This window comes from Chrysochloris asiatica, unplaced genomic scaffold (assembly GCF_000296735.1).
Source record: "Chrysochloris asiatica unplaced genomic scaffold, ChrAsi1.0 scaffold00003, whole genome shotgun sequence".
Classification (NCBI taxonomy): domain Eukaryota; kingdom Metazoa; phylum Chordata; class Mammalia; order Afrosoricida; family Chrysochloridae; genus Chrysochloris; species Chrysochloris asiatica.
This window is the reverse complement of record NW_006408521.1, coordinates 2,736,325-2,757,709: the sequence shown is the minus strand read 5'-3', so window position 1 is coordinate 2,757,709 and position 21,385 is coordinate 2,736,325.

Genomic DNA, 21,385 nt, shown 5'->3' with positions numbered 1-21,385 from the left:
TTGTGATACAATAGTGAATAATTGTTATCAGGACTGATTGTGAGGGTTGGAAATGTAAAGGTAGACGTTTTATAGCAAGGAGGGGAGTGATTCACTTTGTAGTCTAGAAGCGGAGGTCCCTAGGACTATCAAGGGAGAAGAGCGGAGAGCATAACCCTACCCAGAGAAGCAGTGATGCCAGAGATGGAGGCAGAGACATGGAGAGATGGAGCAGCTGGAGACTTTAGACACAGAGAGGGAGAGGGGCTGTGTGCAGGGCGGGCGGGGGGCAGGCTTGCAGTGTATACCCTTTGGTTGATTGATGATGCATGGAGGGGATTGTAACCATGGCAATGAGACGATATACGATAGAATGAATGTAAAATTAATGTTCTCCCATGTAAACTATCACATAATTCACAATAAAACATTTAAGGAAGAAAAAAAAAAAAGTATATAAACCTAGATGGACGATATGTTGAGAAACAGTGAGTTCACATTTTGACATTTTTGCTTAACAAAGATTTCTATGATTCAAAAAAAAAAGAGGCAGGAGAAGAAAATGTTCCAAGGCTACACATGAACAACTGTGAATAGTGATGAGTGGGAAATGAGAACTTGGGGCAGCGGTAAGAGTAACAGGACTGACCACCGTGGTGCACATATGATCCAGTGGTAGCAGAGAAAACAGAAAGCCAGCCTTTACTTCATGGAATTGCAACTCTGGCCCTGGGAGACATTTAACATTAAGCACTTACTTCTGTTCACTCATTCGTTTCCTCTTCATACGAATAAATATTTATGTAAGAATACTCTGTGGATATACAGAAAATACCAATACACTTTAAACAAATGCTGAACTTTACTGAATGTTACATGAATTTAAGGCACTGTTCAAAGAGATCCATAGTTACTTCAATAAGACACTTTTGTTCTTCATTCCAATTATAAAAGTCAATAAGACACTTTTGATCTTCATCCCAATTATAAAAACCCCAAAACTGAAACAAATAGATACTTACCTAAATAGGTGCTTGCCTAATGTTCCACATTTCCAAATTGACAACCGGAATTTGATAACCATGTGTCTGAACCCACAATGAGCCCTTTCAAAAACTCAGGGCATTTATGCAATCTCACTTTACTTTCTTCTTTGTAAAAGGATACTTGAACAACATATGCTACAGCAGAGCCCCGAGGGTACTGACAAATAAGTGAACAAGCTAGGCATGACCCTTTCTTTTACAAGGAGTATCTCAGAAAACAAGCAAGAGTACAATTAAATGGAAAATGTGTAATAAGTGCAAGATTCCAAACACTTAAGATACTCAAAACTGTAAGTTTAAAATATGAGATTCCACAAGCATCAACTAGAAAAGTAAAAAATAAACTCACACTTAACAATACCAAGTGTTGGTAAGAGTACGTTGTTGTTGCTATTAAGTGTCTTCGGGTTGGTTCTGAGTCACAGCAATACTGCATAGGGTTTCCAGGGTTTATCATCTTTGTGGGAGCCGAAAGCCTAATCTTCCTGCTACAGAGTGGTGGTCCGATCCAACTGACGTTGTAGTTTCTAGTCCAGTGCTTATCATACGGAACCATAGTGCTCCCTTTTGGCAACAGTATGTTGTTGTCATTGTTGAGTGCCTTTGAGTCCATTCCAACTCATAGGACCCTGTATAAGGGTTTCCAAAGAGCGGCTGGTGAGCTTGAAACACCGACCTCCAGGTTCAAACTGACTTTGAAATCCAGGGAATTAACCCACAGTGCCATACCAGGACTCTTGGCAAGAGTATGTTGTTCTTGGTGAGTGCTGTCGAGTCGATTCCGACCCATAGCGACCCTGTATAAGGTTTCCAAGGAGCGACTGGTGAGTTTGAACGCTGACCTTTGATTCAAACGACTTTTCAGTCTGGGGCACTAACCCACAGCGCCATACCAGGACTCCACTTATAGTATTGTTGTTGTGAAGTGCTGTTGAGTCGGTTCTGACCCCTAACGACCCTGTATAGGATTTCCGAGGAGCATCTGGTGAGCTTGAACCACCCAGCTTGCAGTTCAAACGGCGGCTTTGCAGTCTGGCGCATTAACCCACAGCGCCACACCAGGACTATGTTGTTGCTGTTGTTATTGTTAAGTGCCATCGAGTCGGTTCCGACCCATAGCGACCCTGTACAGGGTTTCCGAGGGTGTAAATCTTTACGGGAGTAGAAAGCCTCATCTTTCTCCCGCGGAGCGGCTGGTAGTTTCGAACCGCTGACCTTAAGGTTCGCAGCCCGATTCGTAGCCACTACGCTACCAGAGCTCCTTTAGAACTCCTGAAATTCTCATACTATGCGGCTGCAAATGGGCAATCAGTTAGGAAGACGTTTTGTTTAGTTTGCCATGAAGTTAGACTTGTTTCATGTAACTAGTTGTCATCACGTTGGTTCTGACTCCTGGGGACTTATGTGTAATTGGAAAAATAGTTGTACTGTATTGTGTCATCCTCATGATTGATGGTGTGCTTGAGTTCGCTGTTACAGCTATTGTACAGTTTTCTTCTAGCCAGTGTACTCATGTTTCAGCAGTATATTGAACAATAGTCAGTTCATTTGGTAATTTTCTGAAGTAGATTGTGAGGCCTATCTTTCCATTATGTCTTAGTCTGAAACCTGTTCACTATGGGTGAAATTACTCATATTTGAAACACCAGAAGCATAGCTTTCAGCATCATAGCAACAGGCAAGCCACCACAATGTAGCAAATTTGACAGGCTGGTGGTGGTAGAAATACCACAATTGATATTTGAACAATTCCTAGGTATTTACTAAATAGACTTGTAAACGTATGTCTATATAAAGACTTGCCATGAATGTTCATATTCTGTTCATAATAGACAAACTGAAAACAGCCCACATGTTTATCAAGAGTAGCATGGATTAAGCACACAGTAATACATGCATGCTGTGGAATATTATTTAGTCATTTAAATTGCAAACCACTGATAAATACAACAGTGTGGGCAAATCTTAAAAACATTAACAAGAATACAGATACAAAACAACAGATATTGTATGAATCCATCTACAGAAAGTATATGAAGAAAAACAAAACTGTAAGAAATAACTCCAGAAGTCATTGTCTGCAAGAAGAGGGGTTACTACAGAATGCACTCTCTCCTCAACAACTCCTAACATTTTATCTCTTAGGCATCAGGCTAAGGATCAAGGTCCTTTAATTAACATCCAATTTTAAAGGCTCTTCAAGTTCAAGTTCAGTTCCACTTGACTAATGGTTCCTTAAAGACCTATGAACTAAAGAAATAGAGAGCTTTTCACCCCTCCTTATTTCTCCCCCACACATTATCTGCATAAATGGTAATCCAGGGGTAATTTAACTGGAACAAACACTTCCATTCAACAAGAAGAAAGAAAAATGCATACAGTACCTTCTTCGTTGTTGTTAAGTGCCATTGAATTGGTTCTGACTCATGTAGGGTTTCCAGGGAACAGAGAGTGGGATTGAACCACCAACCTTGTGGTTAACAGTTTACTGATTATCCTACAGTACCACATAGTACCTTCTATTGTTGTTGTTAAGTGCAATCCATTCGGTTCCGACTCACAGCAACTATGTGTAGGGTTTCCAAGGAGCAGCCTGTGGGTTAGAATCACCAACCTTGTGGTTAGCAGTCCTGTGCTCATCTACATCACCACACCAAGTCTCCTTCTTTAGAATCTCTGAAGTCCAGGCAGATAAGTATCACTAGTTCCTTGATGAGACCTATTACTGCTCCCAGGGATTTGTTCTTCATTAATCTTCACTCTGCTCTTCACTCTCTTGGGCACTTTGTTCTACCTCTTTCTTATTCCCATTTGCTGTTGAGAACCACTATCACTCCATATCCTGCCTTTAGAAGTTAAGGATTCAAAGGCCTATTTTCATTTTTTGCTGTCTCTATTTCAGTTTGAGTTGGCAGTGTTCCCAATCTTATAATTTCTTTAAAACAATTCTGAATGTTCTAGGAGTTTTATTGGAGTTCGCTCTATGAGACAAAAATCAAAATCACCAATGTCTTCGAGACAATTATTTTTCTATCTCTAGCTTCCTGTGAAGCTTCATCTGTAAGGCTTAATTTTTTTTTAAATTAGTTCAGAGGTTTTTTCAAGGCAAATATTTTAAGATCTTTTTTACTCGAAGCCAGTTGTTAATGATTTCATTATGACTCATGACTAGTTCCTGGGTGGCAAAAATGATAATGTGCTTAGCTGCTAACTGAAAAGCTTAAAAGTTTGATGCTACCAAGAAGTATTTCAGAAGAAAGGACTGACAATTTACTGCTGAAAATCAGCCATTGAAAACTCAAGGAGCACAGTTCTACTGAGACATACATGGGACCATGAGTTACAATTCACTAAATAGCAGCTCGTTTTTCTATTCTATTACAGGACAACTATTGAGTCCTGGCGTGCTGCTGTGGAGTAAAGCACTGGTCCACACGGTTGGTTTGAACCACAAAGTCAGTGCTTCAAACTCAACAACCACTCCTTGGAAACCCTATATACAGGGTCACTATGAGTTGTCACCAACTCGAGGGCACTTAACAATAACAGTAATTGTATTGTTGGACAGTGAGAAATGAAGACTGTAGAAGACTTGATGCATCTCAGTTATGGTGTTGGAGAAAAATATTAAAAGTACCATGGATGGCAGAAGAACAAACAAATCTGTGTTGGAAAAAGTACCCAGAATGCTCCTTAGAAGCCAGGATGGCTACAGTGTGTCTCTCATACTTCAGACATTATATCAGGAGGGCTGACCAGTCCCTGGAGAAGGACAACATGCATAGTAAAGTGGAGGGTCAGGAAAAAAAAACAAAACAAACTGGAAGACTGCTAAAAGGAGATGGATAGGCACAGGAGCAGCAACAATGGGTTCAAGCATAACAATTGTGAGGGCGGCGCAGGACCAGGCTGTGTTTTGCTCAATGGCACACAGGGTCACTCTGAGTCAGAACAAACTCTACAGCACCTAACAACAACAAACAGGACAACTCACTCAATAGAAACAGAAATTTTTTCTGTTGTATTATGGGACATCTCCAAGTCAACTGCCCTCCTCCTAAGTAAAGGTAGATGGGAATATTTCATTCAACTATTTCTAGTATCAAACTTTATTTGATCCAAAGTAAATTGTCTAAATAGAGAAAGCTTATCCCATAATGATTTTATAAATCAAATGATAGATTCTATTGGGCAAATATGCTGCAAAAGACCTCATTAAAGTGTTACAAAAGAAAGACATCACCTTGAGGACTAAAGTGTATCTGGTATTTTCAATTGTCTCATATGCATGTGAAATCTGGACAATAGCGAATACTAAAGAAGAATTAATGCATTGTAATTATGGTGTTTGCAAAGGATATTGAATGTATCATAGACTGCAGAATGAACAACTACATCTTAGAAAAAAGCCAGCCCATATGCTCTGTAGAATCAAGAATGTCAACGCTTCATCTCACTTTGGGCATGTTATCAAAAGGAACCAGTTCCTGAAGAATGTCAACATGGCTGTAAAATTAGAAAGTCAGTGAAAAAAGAAAAAGTTTTTCTATGGAAAGACTCTCAACAAGATACAGTGGCTGCAGTAATGGGTCCAAACATTGCTAGCTGTGAGGATGGCATAAGACAAGGCAATATTTTGTACTGTTGTGCAAGGGGTTTCTATGAATCTGAATTATAACCAACAAAGAAGTTTGTCTTCCCCACCTTTTAGTGTGGGTACTTTTTCTTAATCTTTTACAGGAATGGTCCTATGCAGTATTTCTCCTTTTGTGACTGATTTCACTCAGCATAAAGTCCTCAAGTTTCAGCCATGTTATGCGGTGGCCCGCAGCTCCTTTGTTGTTCTTCAAGGTAACATAGAATTCCATTGTGTGTATGTACCACAGTTTAGTTATCCATTCTTCACTTGATGGGCACTAAAGCTGTCTCCATCTTTTTGCTATCGTAAATAGTGCTGCTATCAACATTGGTGTGCATATATCTACTCATGTTATGGCTCGTATTTCTTGTGGATAAATACCAAGTAGAGGAACAGCTGGATCATAATGTGTCTCTATTTCCAACCTTCTGAGGAAGCGCCATATTGTTTTCCAGAGTGGATGGACCATTTTGCAATTCCACCAGCACTGTAGGAGGGTCCCAGTCTCTCCATATCTTTGCCAGCACTTATTATCCTCTAGTTTTTTTTTATCTTTGCTATTATTGCTGGTATGAGATGATATCTCGTTGTTTTGATTTGCATCTCTCTAATGGCTAGTGATCATGAACATCTCTTCATATGTTTGTTTGTTGTCTGGATCTCCTCCTTGGTAAAGTATCTGTTCATGTCCTGTGCCCATTTTTCAATAGGGTTATTTGTCTTTTTCTTTTAGAGGTGTGGTAGGTTCCTATATATTTTGGAAAGCACTCGCTTGTCTGTCATGTCGTTTCAAAAGATTTTTTCCCATTCTATGAGCTCCCTAATTACTCATTTGGTGAAGTCTTTTGATGCACATAAGTTTTTAATTTTTAGTATATCTATTCATCTATTTTGTCTACTTTTGTTTGTGTAATTTTCAAAATGTTTGGTAGTCTGTGTATGCCCTGTATTAGACCTCTCACATTTGTCACTGTTTTCATTGATGGCCTTTATAATTCTGGGATTCACATTTAGGTCTTTAATCCATGCTGAGTTGGTTTTTGTATAAGGTGTGAGGTAAAGGTCTTGTTTCAGTCTTTTGCATATTGCTTTCCAGTTCTGCCAGCACCATCTGTTGTAGAGACTATCTCATCCTATGCAATATACATAGGTACTTTGTCGAAAATCAGTTGGCTGTATGTGGATAGCTTAATTTCTGGATTCTCAATTCTGTTCCATTAATCCATTATCTTTCTTTGGACCGGTATCAAGCTTTTTCATATAAATTTTGAAATCAAGGAGTGAGAAATTTCCCACCTTGTTCTCCTTCTTAAGCAGTGCTTTGCTTATCCTGGGTCTCTTTCTTTTTCATATAAAATTTGTAATTGTATTTTCCATCTCTTTGAATAATGAAAATGTTGTTGGAATCTGGTTTGGGATTTCATTATATGTGTAAATTGCTTTGGGCAGTATTGACATTTTCACCATGTTAAGTCTTCCTATCCAGGAGCATGGCATATTCTTCCATTTTTGTAAGTCTCTTTTGGTTTCTTGTAGTAGTGTTTTATAGCTTTCTTTGTATAGGTCCTTTGTTTCTCTGGTTAAATTTATTCTTAGGTATTTCATCCTTTGGGCGGCTATTGTAAATGGTATTGCTTTCCTAATGTCCTTTTCAGCCCTGTCCTTGTTATTACAGAGGAATCCAACTGACTTTTGTATGTTGATTTTTTTACCCTGCCACTTTGCTGAATCCTCCAATGAGGTCTAGAAGTTTTTTACTGAGTCTCTGGGGTTTTCCATGCATAGGATCATATCATCTACAAATAGAGAGTTTTACTTCCTCTTTGCCAATTTGGATGCCTTGAATTGACTATAAGGGTACCTGATGATAACAACATCTTTCAATGAATCTTCTTCCCTTACGTTACTAGTGTCAAATGATACAATGTAGATAATTGCACAGATAATCTTTCTGTGAATTGGCACTGAAAAAATAAGCAATTGTTAAAAATGCCACTAATTCTAATGGTCACTTGGATCCAAGTTGGAAAATAACTGCCTTAAGTTAGACTGAACAGCACTTTTGTGACCTAAAACTCTTAAATGCAATTTTCTTACTTAAAATTTAATTAATGATGGAATTCAGCACTCTTGAGAATCTTTGTGGCGAATTTTCAGTTAGCAGTTTCATTTTCACTTTTGCTTAAGTAAATTACCTTAGAGTGATATATTTAGATGCTTATTGGCTATTTCCTTTATTTCTAAAGAGCAAGTGTCAGACTGCATATTATAGAACAACAACGTGGCATTAGGATATAGCAAGGATGCAGATAAATTTCAAATGTAAAGTAGACTAAGGGCAGCCTTCCCTTGTGCTCAGGTGGCACCATAGGTCTTCTGCCACACTCTTAACGGTTAACAGTGAACATTTAATTACTTAGACCCAAATATATATGTGAACTTATGACACTTCACTGCTATATCTGTGACTGTGTTCACATTGTATCATATATTATATCTTCTGTGGTATGTAGGATAACCACTGGACTGGTAACCTCAAGGTAGGCAGTTCAAACCCTCTATCACATTGGGAAACACTGTATAAAGATTTCCTACAAGTCAGAACAGGCCTGACAGCCCAATATAACATGTACTTATGTATACTCACTTTTAAATAACCATAATCAGATATATAAACATGTTATATCATTTAAGGAGTCCTGGTTGTGGCGCTGTAAGCTGTTAGAACTACAAAGTTGTGGAGGTTCAAGCTCACCAGCTGCTCCTCGGAGACCATATACAGGGTCACTATGGGTTGGAACTCACTCGATGACACTTAACAACAACAACAAAATATTATTTAAAATTTTTTGATATGGTGCTGTAGGGTAAGCACTGGATTGCTAGCCACAAGGTCGGTGATTCAAACCTGTTGGCCACTACTTGGAAACCCTTTACAGGGTTGCTGTGAGTCTCTTAACACCATCAGCAGCACAGTAACAATTGGAATGCTTCCCAATCAATTCTGTGAAGTCCCGTACAGATCAACTATCAAAAACTGGTTAATGTACTACTAAAAAAAGGAGTTATATACTTCCCTAGTGGAGTTCTGGTGTAGCGCTGTGGGTTAATGCCCCAGATTGCAAAGCTGCTTGAACTGCGAGGTAGGCGGTTCAAGCTCACCACCCGCTGCTCGGAAACCCTATACAGCGTCGCTATGAGTCGGAACCGACTCTACGGCACTTCACAACAACAATACTTCCCAAATAAATGTTTGTGGTGGTGTGCTGTGGGGGCAGTTCTGGCTCGTAGCCACCCTGTATGGGGTTTTCGAGGCTGTAAATCTTTATAGGAGCAGAAAGCTTTATCTTTCTCCGACAGAAATGCTGGTGTTGCGAATAGTAGCCCCGCTCGTTAAGGACTATGCTACTAACGCTTACAAAAATCCAAAATAAGATATTAGCAAATAAAAACTAAGAACATATCTAAATAATTTACGAATAATGTGGATTCATTCCTGTCATGCTAAATTAAGACAAAATTACCTTCTGTCTCGCACACACGCACACACACACACAACACAAACACACACAATCTGCATGTATTGGTTGGTGGTCCTGTCCCCTAAAGATCAAGCTACACATCAGTTTTACAATAGAAATACTTGTCCTACCGTAACGCTAAGGCAGCACTTAGTGGGCTCCTTCACGTTCCATTTGCTGATGACGAACGCACTGTGTGGGCTGGCTGGTCTCCACGCATGCAGACGGACGACTGGGCACATGAAAAACACAATCGAAAAAATTCAAAACCTGTCCAAATGGGTTCTAGTAGACTTCGTCAGCATAAACTGTCAAAGCTGGTATACTGAAAACAAACATATTTGAAATTGGTTTACCTCAGGACAATGTGCAGAGAAATGGGTGAGGCCAACCGATTGAGACGTAGTCCCGCTGGGTGGATGGTCCTCTTGTACACCATCCCTGTTCTCTGACCCACGGTGACAGTGACGTGCTGGTGGCATGCTGGCCCATGTATGCTGGTTTAGCATCTGCGTTGTGCTAGAGTGACAACCTGGTGTCCGGCTGTCACCAGCCACACAAATTTAAAAAAAGAAAATTTTACCAAGGGAGCATGTTTGGACTCTCTGTTTTGTTTTGTTCTTGTTTTTTTTTTATTTTTAAAAAAGAACAAAACAAAAAAACAATCACCTTCTGAACCGTGACTTGGAGCCAGCAGAGTAGGCCGTGGCTGTGGACTTCAGCACAGCCTTCACCATTGCTGTTGAAGAAATGACCAGTTACATCCATTCCAAGTTGTAAATGCTAGTCTTTTTTTTTCCAATAAAAGACCATTAACTTAAAATTTTTTAAAAAGTTACATTATAAATAACAGGATGTAAAGTTTTTTTTTTTTATGCCAATAAAAATCAAACCAAACCCCTATTGTAGACTTGATTCCTACTAATAGTAACCCTATAGGCTAGAGTAGAAGTACTCCATCAGGTTTCTGAGGCTGTCAAACTTTCTGGAAGCAGATTGCCACATCTTCCTCACACAGTGTAGATGGTGGGTTAGAACCACCTGATAGGAAGACATTAGCGATAGAGTCCTTCCCTTCCTGGCCTTGTCAAAGTAAAGAAGAAACCATAATACACTCATTGAGAACCACACTAATCACAAAGATTCCAAATTCCCCTTGCAGTTTAGACCTCCTCTTTAACAAGACTTTGTCCTTAGCATGACCTTCTGACAGACACTAGCATATGCATCCACCCCTGCATATAATTAACAACCCCCACCCACACACACAGTTAGAATTCAATGCATACACAGAAAAGAGTTGAGGAAACCTCTGGGTGGAAGAACTTCCTTAGGGGAGGGGTTCTGAGTTTATTAAACTTTGCTCCTCAATTCCTCCAGGTCTTCTCCACTCTCTGAGACAAGGCCTGCTTCTCTTTCTCTGAAGTGTACTACCTTTCCAAACAACCCTATGAGTGACTACCCAGTGTGCCTGCATCCTTGAGAAGCTTTGACACCAGTTGAGTCTGATTCTTCAGATTCCTGGAGAGAGGAAGACCAGGGGATTTGTGATGCACCTACCTTTTAGCTACCTGCCAAGTGCTTTGAACAATAGGCAACCAAGTCTTCTTTAAAAACAACATATGCTTACAATGACCTTAAAGAAGTTTTGTAGTCATTACCAGTGAAACCCCAAGTAAAATATAATTCATTACAAATTACGTAATTTTTAATAAAAAATAGAAAATATTATACTAGATATTGATGTTCTAAAACAATAAAAATTAAAATCAAGAATCAGATGTGCTGCCTAAAATTATGATTCAGCGTTGATTTAGACGTAATACAGAATACTGGATTATTTATTGTAAGGTCGGTGGTTCAAATCCAGCAGCCAATCCATGGGAAAAATGTAAGATTACCGACTCCAACAAAATTTATAATCTCAGAAACCCTATATAAAGCACTGTGAGTCAGAATTAAATCGATGGCAGTGGTTTGGGGTTTTTATTTTGTTTTAGAGGACAGTGTTATTGTTGTTGTAAGTGCCATCCAGTCAGTTCCAAGCCATAAGGAACTCTGTTTAGGTTTCTGAGGATCAGCTGGTGGGTTTGAACTGCTGACCTTGTGTTTAGAAAACTAGTGCTGAACCTACAGTACCACACCAGGACAGTGAGTTTTTGTTAATGGGGAAGGACCAACACAGAAAAGGAGGGTGGTGGTGGTGGTGGTGTGCCATGGAATCAGTTCTGACTCATAGTCACCCTGCATAGGCTTTCCAAGGCCATACATTTTCACAGGAGCAGACAGCCTCATCTTTCTCCCATACTACTTTCTAACTACTGACTTTGTGGTTAGCAGCCTGACTCGTAACCACTACGCTCCTTAGAAATGGAGGGTGACAATGGTTATATAATTGAAAAAAGGAAATCCATTTCACAGCATAGTACATGTAGAAACTGTTGAGTTGGTATATATTATGTTATGGATATCACCAGAAAGAAGAATGAAATAAATGACACAAGTCTCATTCAATTCACAATAAAAAGTTTTAAAATGCAGGTCTGTTTCTGATGATGGAATTAAGTCATGGTCCATGGAAAGAATTTGAGAAATACCAAAAGAAAAACAAGATTAAAAAAACAACAACAAAAAAACCCCTCAAATTCTATAAAACAGTGATACTTTAGGCATTTCAGAAGTCTTTTCTATGGAATAATTATATAAAATGCATATATATACTCTACAGACTCTACAAATATTTTTATAGATTTTGAATATCTGAGTATATTCAGACATTACTGAAAATTTGGATTTCTAATCATTCTCTGAGACATTATATAAAATATGTATTCTAACACTGTCACTGATATGAAATATATATAATAGATGTACATCGTATCACAGTATTTTCTTACTTTATTAATAATCTATTCATTTTATTATTATATTATTTTGGTGTTTATTTTATTATAAGTTGCATACATTAAATTTCTTCCAACATATTAATGACTGTGTACCAACAACAACAGAATGTAACACCATTTTGGTCTGCTGATCTTGACTTTATTTTTGTCTTTCTGTTGTTAGGTGCCCTTGAGGCAGTTCTTATCCCTAGTGACCTCGTATTGGGTTTCTGAGGTGCAGCTGGTGTGACTGAACCATCAGGACCTCTGAGCTTATTAATTACTTTATATTGTATGCCATAAGAATAATTAAATGTCCTTTCTAATCATTAAAATTATTTAATCACTTTGTCCCTTACGTCATTAACTAGAACTCCTACATTACTAATACATGATAAAAGTTGTTATTGAGTGATGTCACGTTGGTTCTAATGGTCTATAGGACTTCTATGGAGCAGCTGGTGGGTTTGAACCTTTGACTTTGTGGTTAGTAGTCCAGTGCTTACCCTACAGAGCTATAGCAGAAGTTCAATCTTGGTTAAATAGTACTTGGATGCCATTGTTGAGAACCTTGAAAGGGATTGATATAGGAGGTTCTGGATACAATGTGGGAAAATGTGCAGCAAAACTCAAAATCAAAAAAAGAACAGGCTTACTTGTCTAACAGAGAATCTCCAAGGCTAGGGACCTTAGACATCCTTCATAGAACTGAATGAATCCACATAGCTCAACCTTCAATCATACAACTGACAAGCCTATAAATTGTACAATAAGACCAAAGAGGTTAGCACTTCTTTTATAATCAACTATATGCAGTCAAAAGAGCAGTATTTGCTGAGGGATAAAGCTCAGAAGATAGAAATGGAAATCCTAAAGCGTCACAGAAAATATAATACTAGATTGACTTTAAAAATTCTGAATTTATTTCAATTTTAGTATAGTTTTATTCTTTTCTTTATAAGTCTTGGGTTGTATGATGTTGTTGTTAGGTACCATTGAGTCGATGCCGACTCATAGCAACCTTATGCACAGCAGAACGAAGCACTGCCCGATCCTGGGCCAACCTCACACTACTGTTGCCACACTTGAGTCCACTGATGCTGCCACTTGGCCAATCCATCTCGTTAGGGAACTTCCTCAGTTTCTCTGACCCTCCACCCTACTAAACATGATATCCTTCTCCAGTAACTCATCCCTCCTGATAATATGTCTGAAGTATGAGAGACAAAGTTTGGTCATCCTGGCTTCCAAGGAACACTCTGGCTGCACTTCTTCCAACACAGATCTGTTGGGTTTTTTGGCACCCATGGCACTTTCAATATTCTCCTCCAACATCATAATTCAAAGGCATCAGTTCTTCTACAGTCTTCCTTATTCACTGTCCAGCTTCTGCGTGCATATGAGGTTATTGAAAATACCATGCCTTGGGTCCGGCGCACTGTAGTCCTCAAGCTGACATCTTTGCTCTTCAACGCTTTAAAAAGGTCTTGTGCAGCACATTTGCCTAATGCAAGATGTCATTTGATTTCTTGACTGCTGCTTCCATGAGTGTTGATAGTTGATCCAAGAAGAATGAAGTCCTTGACAACTTCTAACTTGGGTTGTTTGATAGTGAAGATTAAAAATTTACTTTAAATTTTTCTAAAGCAATTTACATAAAGTTATTTTGATCAAATCATAAACGGGATCAATTGCAAATAAAAAATAAGATACTCAATGAATATCTTAAGTGTTTTGTTTCTTTACATGTTGATTATCAAACAGGGTAACAGAATAAATTTTAATGGAGATGTTCAGCCTTTTCATGAGGTAGCATATGATTAAGAGACAATGATCCTGAAGGAAAAAGTTCAAGGTGTATTGAAGACCTTGGCAAAGAACAAGATGCCAGGAATTGTTCGAATACAAATTGAAATCTTTCAACAAACTGATGTGGCACTAGAGGTGCTCACTTATCTATGCTAAGAAGTTTGGAAGACAAATACCTGACCCACTGACTGGAAGAGATCACATTTGTGCAGAAACCATCAAACAATATCATTGATATCCATTGCAACTAAGTTCTACTAAAGGTAATTCAAAAACAGCTGCAACCATGGACTGACAGAAAACTTCCAGAAGCTCAAGCTGTATGAAGAAACAGACATGGAATGAGGGATATCATCGCTGACATCAGAAGGATTATAGCTGAAAGTAGAGAAAACCAGAAAAATGTTTACCTGTGCTATATTGCCTATACAAAGGCTTCTAATTGTATGGATCGTGACAAGCTATGGCCAACATTGAGATGTGTATTCTGAAACTCTTAATTGTACTCATGAGGGACATGTACATAGACCAAGAGACAGATATTTGAACAGAACAAGGGAACATAGAATTATTTAAAATTAGGAAAGGTGTGCACCACGGTTGTATTCTTTTACCATACTTATTCAATCTGTATTCTGAGCAAATAATCCAAGAGGCTGGATTATATGAAGAAAAATCTGGCATTAACAACCTGTGATATGCAGATGATACAAGCTTGCTTGCTGAAAGTGAAGAGGATTTAAAATACTTACTGATGAAGGTCAAAGACCATAGCCTTTGTTATGGGTTCTATCTCAATGTAAAGAAAACAAAAATCCTTACCACTGGACCAATAAACAACATCTATATCAATGGAGAAAAGATTGAAGTTGTTCAAGAATTTATTTTTCTGAGATCAACCATCAACACTCATGGAAGTTGCAGTCAAGAAATCAAATGACATATTGCATTAGGCAAATCTGCTACACAAGACCTTTTTTAAAAAGTTGTTGAAGAGCAAAGATGTCACTTTGATTACTAAGATACACCTAACACAAGCCATTGTATTTTTAATAACCTCATATGCATGCGAAAGCTGGGCAGTGAATAAAGAAGACCATAGAAGAATTGATGCATTTGAATTACGGTATTGGAGGAGAATATTAGAAGTACAATGGACTGCCAGAAGAACAAACAGATCTGTGTTTGAAGACGTACAACCAGAGTGCCCCTTAGAAGCCAGCATGGCCAAATTTTGTCTCTCATACTTTAGACATATTGTCAGTCCCTGGAAAAGAATATCATGTTTGGTATAGTGGATGGTCAGAGAAAAAGAGGAAGACCCCCAGTGAGATGGACTGGTGCACTGGTGGCAACCATGCATTCAGGCATAGCAACGATTGTGAGATTGACCCAGGATCAGACAGTGTTTTGATTTTTTGTGTATAGGGTTGCTATGAGTCAGTACTGACTCGATGGTACCTAACAACAACAAGGTATATATTGAATTCCTGGTGTAGCATTGTAGGATCAGTAGTGGACTCTGAACCTCAAGGATAGCAGTTCAAACCCACCAGCTGCTCCTCTGAAACCTTATTTGCTATGAGTTGAAACCAACTTGATGGCACTTAATAATAGCAATGGTATATAGAGATTTAAAGCCTTCAATATACAAGGTCATTATGAGTCAGGAGCAACTTGATGGTACACTACAGCATCAAGGTGTAAACATACATGGATAAATAAGTACAGTAATCTGAAACATTTATACATACAGAGCTAAAAATTATCTGGATAAACATTTTTATTTTAAAGTTGCTGTTTGTTGTTGCTGCTGTTAGGTGCCCTTGAGTCAGTTCCAACTCATAGCAACCCAAAGAAGGAAACACTGCCTGGTACTGCACCATCCTCACAATCATTGCTACACTTGAGCCCATTGCTGCTGCCACTGTACCAATCCATTTCAATGCAAGTATTCCTCTTTTATACTGACTCTCCACTTTACCAAGCATGCTATCCTTTTCCAGGGACTGGTCCCTCCTGATAATATGTCTGAAGTATGAGAGACTAAATCTTGACATTGTCTTCCAAGGTGCATACTGGCTGTATTTCTTCCAACACCACAACTCAAATGCATCAATTCTTCTATAATCTTCCTTATACACTGTCCAACTTTCATATGCATAGGAGTCTACTGAAAATGCCATGGCTTGGTTCAGGCATACCTTAGTCCTCAAACTGACATCTTTGCTCTTGAACACTTTAAAGAGGTCTTTCTTGAGCAGCAGATTTGACAAATGCAATTATGTCATTTGATTTCATGACTGTTGCTTCCATGAGTGTTTCTGATGGATCCAAGCAAAGTGATGTTTTGATAAGTTCAATCTTCTCTCCATGTATCATGATGTTATTTGTTGGTATCTTTGACTTTTAGCAAGCAAGGATGCATCATCTGCATATTGCATGTTGTTCATCAGGAGTCTTCCTTCAACTTCAAAAGTTATTTTTAAGGAATCCTGTAGAAATTAACATAATGATAACCTCTTCTGATATTTACAAACTTCGCTTCAGTTACTTTTATTCATTAGGCAAAACCAAAAGAAATTCAAGATGCAAGTTATTTGCATAACATCAACAGGTGAAATACATGAGCTCATATAGCACAAAGAAATAATATGTAGTAAAATTGACTTAGCCAGAAACATGTTCTTACATATGGCTCTGAAGCAGAAACAAGGCTGAAATCCAGACTAAGAAATTGCAAGAATAAAATAAAAGAAGTAAACACAAGAGTAACCTCCATGGACCAACAAGAATGGTACATAACTATGATGGAGAAAATTCTGTGGCACTGTAGGATAAACAGTAGACTGCTAACCATAAGGTTGATTATTCAAACTCACAAGTCACTCCTTGGAAACCTTATTCAGTGTTGTTGTTAAGCACTTTGGAGTCAGTTTCAACTCATAGTGGCCCTCCATAGGATTTCCAAGGAATGATTGGTAAGCTTGAACCACAGACCTTGTGGTTCAAACCAACTTTGCAGTCCAGCGCATTAACCAACAGCACCACACCGGGACTCCACTATGAGTCAGAACTAACTCCATGGCACTTAACAACAACAACAACTAGAGGATAAATAAGATATCCTGATGTGACACTGTAGGGTAAGCACTGGACCATTAATTGTAAGGTTAGTAATGCAAATCCACCATTCACCCCTCAGAAACCCTATACAGGGTTACAGTGAGTCAGAACCAATTCAATGGCACATAACAACACCAAAAACAAGATGAATAAACAAAGTTTAATGTCATGTTATTTATGAATAATTATGACTTTTCTTTTGGTCCTAACTTAATAGCAATGGGAAAATGTTCTACACGTTTATTATTAGTTGGATTAGTTATTCATCAAAATGTTGATTCTCTCAGTACACTTGGGAATGCAGAGATCCATTCAGCGGCATATGGTGACAAACAACCTGATTTGGAAAACTTTGGGAGAACTCAAAGTTGCCGACGAGTGAGCTTAACTGTGTGGAGTGTAGTCATTACACGTAGTGAATATTACTGGCAATGCCAGGTGGATGTTGTTTCATCACAATGAATTGAACACGGTTACAAATATGGCCCGGTAACTGGATATACGCTTTAGCACACAGTTGCTGTGAACAAAGTACTTAGGGAATTTTTTTTTTTTTTATTTCTCAAAGAACATTGCAAGCCAGTGCATAACCTCAACTTTGAGGTTGGGTTTTAGAAGTTAGGCATAGAAAAAGAATAATGTGGGAAGTAGAGGAATGTGTAAGTGGGAAAGACAATGGGGATGAGGATGGATGGAGACTTTTAACAAAAGCAGCCACACTGTCATGACTGGGTTCTCTAGAGAAACAAAACCATTGAAGCTTATATTGTATATATTGTTGTTGTTAAGTGCCATCAAGTCGATTCCAACCCATAGTGACCCTGTATAGGGTTTCCAAGGAGCAGCTGGTGAGCTTGAACCACCAACCTTGCAGTTCAAATGACTTTGCAGTCTGACACATTAGCCCACAGCGTCACACCAGGACTCCTGTATATACAGAGATAGGTTTATATCAAGGTAATTGTTCACATAGTTGTTGATGCAGGAAAGTTCCAAGTCTGTGAATCAGATGACAAGCTGGAGGCTTTTTCTGACTCGCGTAACTACAGGAGCTAATGAACCCAAATCAGCAGGTCAGATGGCAGGCTTCTAGCTGCACAGGCAAATGAATCCAAGGTCAGTAGTTAAGATGTCAGACTGTTGTTGATTCCCAGGATTGTCAGGCAATACAGCAAGCTGCTAGCTCAAGTCTAAAGAACTAGAGATCAGATGGTGAGCAAGATAGAGGATTCAGACATAGAAAATGTCAAGGAAGCTTTGCCTAAGTGTCCAATAACACGGAAGCAGGCCACACCCTTGAGGAAGCTTCCTTTCAATTGGCTCACTGCTCAAAGCAGATCCTTTGTGGAGATGATTATATTACATTAAAGCTCATCATGGGGATTACTGTGTCTTAACTGACAAGCCACTGAGAGTTCTGACCCAGTCAGGCTGACACACAACCTTAATTATCATGGGCAACAAACTTAAATTTCTACACCCACATTCATAAAATATTTCTACCTGTGGTAGAGAAATCCTTTGGGGCATCCAAGTGATTTTGAGATGTAACAAAAACTGTGTATTCTTCAAATTGCGAATACAACATTAATTTGAGTTGTTGATATAAGATGAATTACATTCAAAATCCACTTTCATTATGATAAGAAACTGTACTTCATCTGCTAATAAAAGAAGGGATGGGTTAAATTGAAAAAGAAGCGCCTTTGGAGACAGTGATTTGATGTTTAATTGTAAATAGATTCCCAAATGTATATGTGCTTGTTTTTGTTGCTATGTGCCATCGAGTGGGCTCTGACTCATGGAGACTGTATGGACAACAGGACTAAGCACTGATTGCCGCTGCTTCTTTCTCATAATTGTTACTACATTCAAACCCAGTGTTTCTTCCTCTTGGTCACTTGACCATCTATTTGACCAAGCATCATATCCTTCTTCAGGGACTGGTATCCCCTTATAATATTTTCAAGGTAACACGTGAAATAAAGTTTTACCATTCTGACTTTTAAGAAGCATTCTGACTTTACCTCTTCCAAGACAGATTTGTTCCTTCTTCTGCCAGACCAGAGTATATTCAATATTCTTTTTTTGTAATGTTTTATTGTGAATTATGTGATAGTTTACATGGGAGAACATTAGTTTTACATTCATCCTATTGTATACCATTTCATTGCCATGGTTACAATCCCCACCATGCATCATCAACCATCCAAAGGGTACAGCCTACAAACCTGTCCCCCAGTCATCAGCACACAGCCCCTCTCCCTCTCTGGGTCTAAAGTCCCCAGCTGCTCCATCTCTCCATGTCATCGTCTCTGCCTTCAATGTTCTTAACCAACACCATAATCCAAAGGCATCAATTCTTGTTTGGTTTTCTTTATTCATATGCATGAGAGATGCTGGAAACAACTACAGGTAAACCTTAATCCTCAAGGTGATATATTTGTTTTTAACACTTTAAAGATGTCTTTTACAGAAGATTTGACCAAAGTAACACATCAGTTGTATCTTGAATGCTGCTTCTATGGGTGTTGAATCATATTTTTGATCCAAGTAAAATTAAATTATTGACAACTTCAGCCTTTTATTTTTATCACAATGTTATTTATTGGTCTACTTATGATGATTTTGTTTTCTTTATGCTAAGGTGTAATCAAGGATTGGTTATCGAATAAGATAGATAAGTGCATGCTTATGGCATCAACAAAACAGGTTGCCCAAGGCAAAGACCCATATAGTTGCCAAGCAGAAAGTACACAAGGAAAAAACACATGCAGCACTGGAAGAAACTGGCTGCTCACCAAATGTCTTTGATGCCCTTTTGTCTCTCTTCAGAAACCCTATACAGGGTTTGTATGAGTCAGAATCGACTCAATTGCATTTTCCTTTTTATTTCGTACCAGTTGGGTATAACCTCATATTCAGTGATCTCTTATGGACCATATAAGAACACACAAACAGCACTCATGATGTATTTGATATGGCTAAAAGTGAAAACCAAAGCAACAAAATTCATCTTCAGATTGAGCATACTGTTGCGTTTGTATATGCTCCTTTTATTTGCTTTTACCCCAGCCTGCCCTCCCACCCCCCACACCACTGGGTATCAATATTAGTCCAGTGAACTGTGAAAATGAAGTAACAATCGATAGAAAGGAGTGTGCAAGTTTTAAAGTATTATTTCAAGACGAAAACACTAGTGGAGATCTGGAAAGAGCCCGCCAGCAAACATCGTAAGACAAACGAATGAAATTATTCCTGACAGGGCTGTTGGTGCTGTGGGATAAGCAGTAAACTTTGAAATGCAAGATTCATCAGTTCAAACCCACCAGTCTTTGCAGTGGGAGAGCGATAAGGCTGTCTACTTCTGTAAGATTTACAGTCCCAGAAACCCTACACAAAGGGCTGCTCTGTGTCAGCAATAACTCCATGGTAGTCGGTTTTATTTTGGCTTCTCCTTGCAAACACTGTAAGAGGGCTTCAAGATCTTATGGAAAATCTCTGCTATCTTTTCATTCCATTCTCTCCAAGAATTTTTTGAAGTCTCCTCGCATTTTTTTGTTTCTTAGACCTGAAGAGCAACATTACATGCTGCAAATAAGTGTTTTTACTTACTAATTTTTCAAATTTTTATGTTTATATTGATGTTCACATTTGAATGCAGATATTTCTAAATTTTATTTATTTTTAATACTTAAAATATGCTCCCTAAAAATGTAAAAGGTGGCATAATTTTACATTAAAGTCAAATGACATGGCGACATTTAAATGGAACACAAAACAAAAATTCTGAGATCAAAAGAAAAAGATTTATTAGTGCCTTAAGACAATTCCAAAATTAACTTCCTTTTTTAAAGTGAAGTAAATCAAAAGAAATCTTTTTCATTGAATGTTTTAATTTAACAGGTGCAAAAGTACTAGAAGCAATATAAATATACCAGAATCTATTTCAAATTCTTCATCTATTCCTTATTGTAAAAACAACAACAACAATGGTGTAGAAAGTAAAACTATTTCAGGATCTGAAATTGTTACATCTGTGGACTTCATGCATAACAGAAACACAGATCCAGTTTTTCGGATTTTTTCTTCTAAGGATGTAATTTATTGGATCGAGAGAGGGCCAAATAATTAACATCATTGTGGACCATTTGAAAATTAATGTAAAAATGTCTTGATATTAACTAATAAAGTTTTGTAGACAGAATGTACTTCTAGCATGTAAGACTAATGGTGAAAATTATAAAAAGGACTGTACACAGAATCACCGTCCCGAAAGGAAATGGTTCACGTTCGACTGTTTCAAGAGATAGTATATTATCAAGAGCTAATGATACTGAAGGAGGAAGTCCAAGGTGCATTGAAGGAATTGGCAAAGAA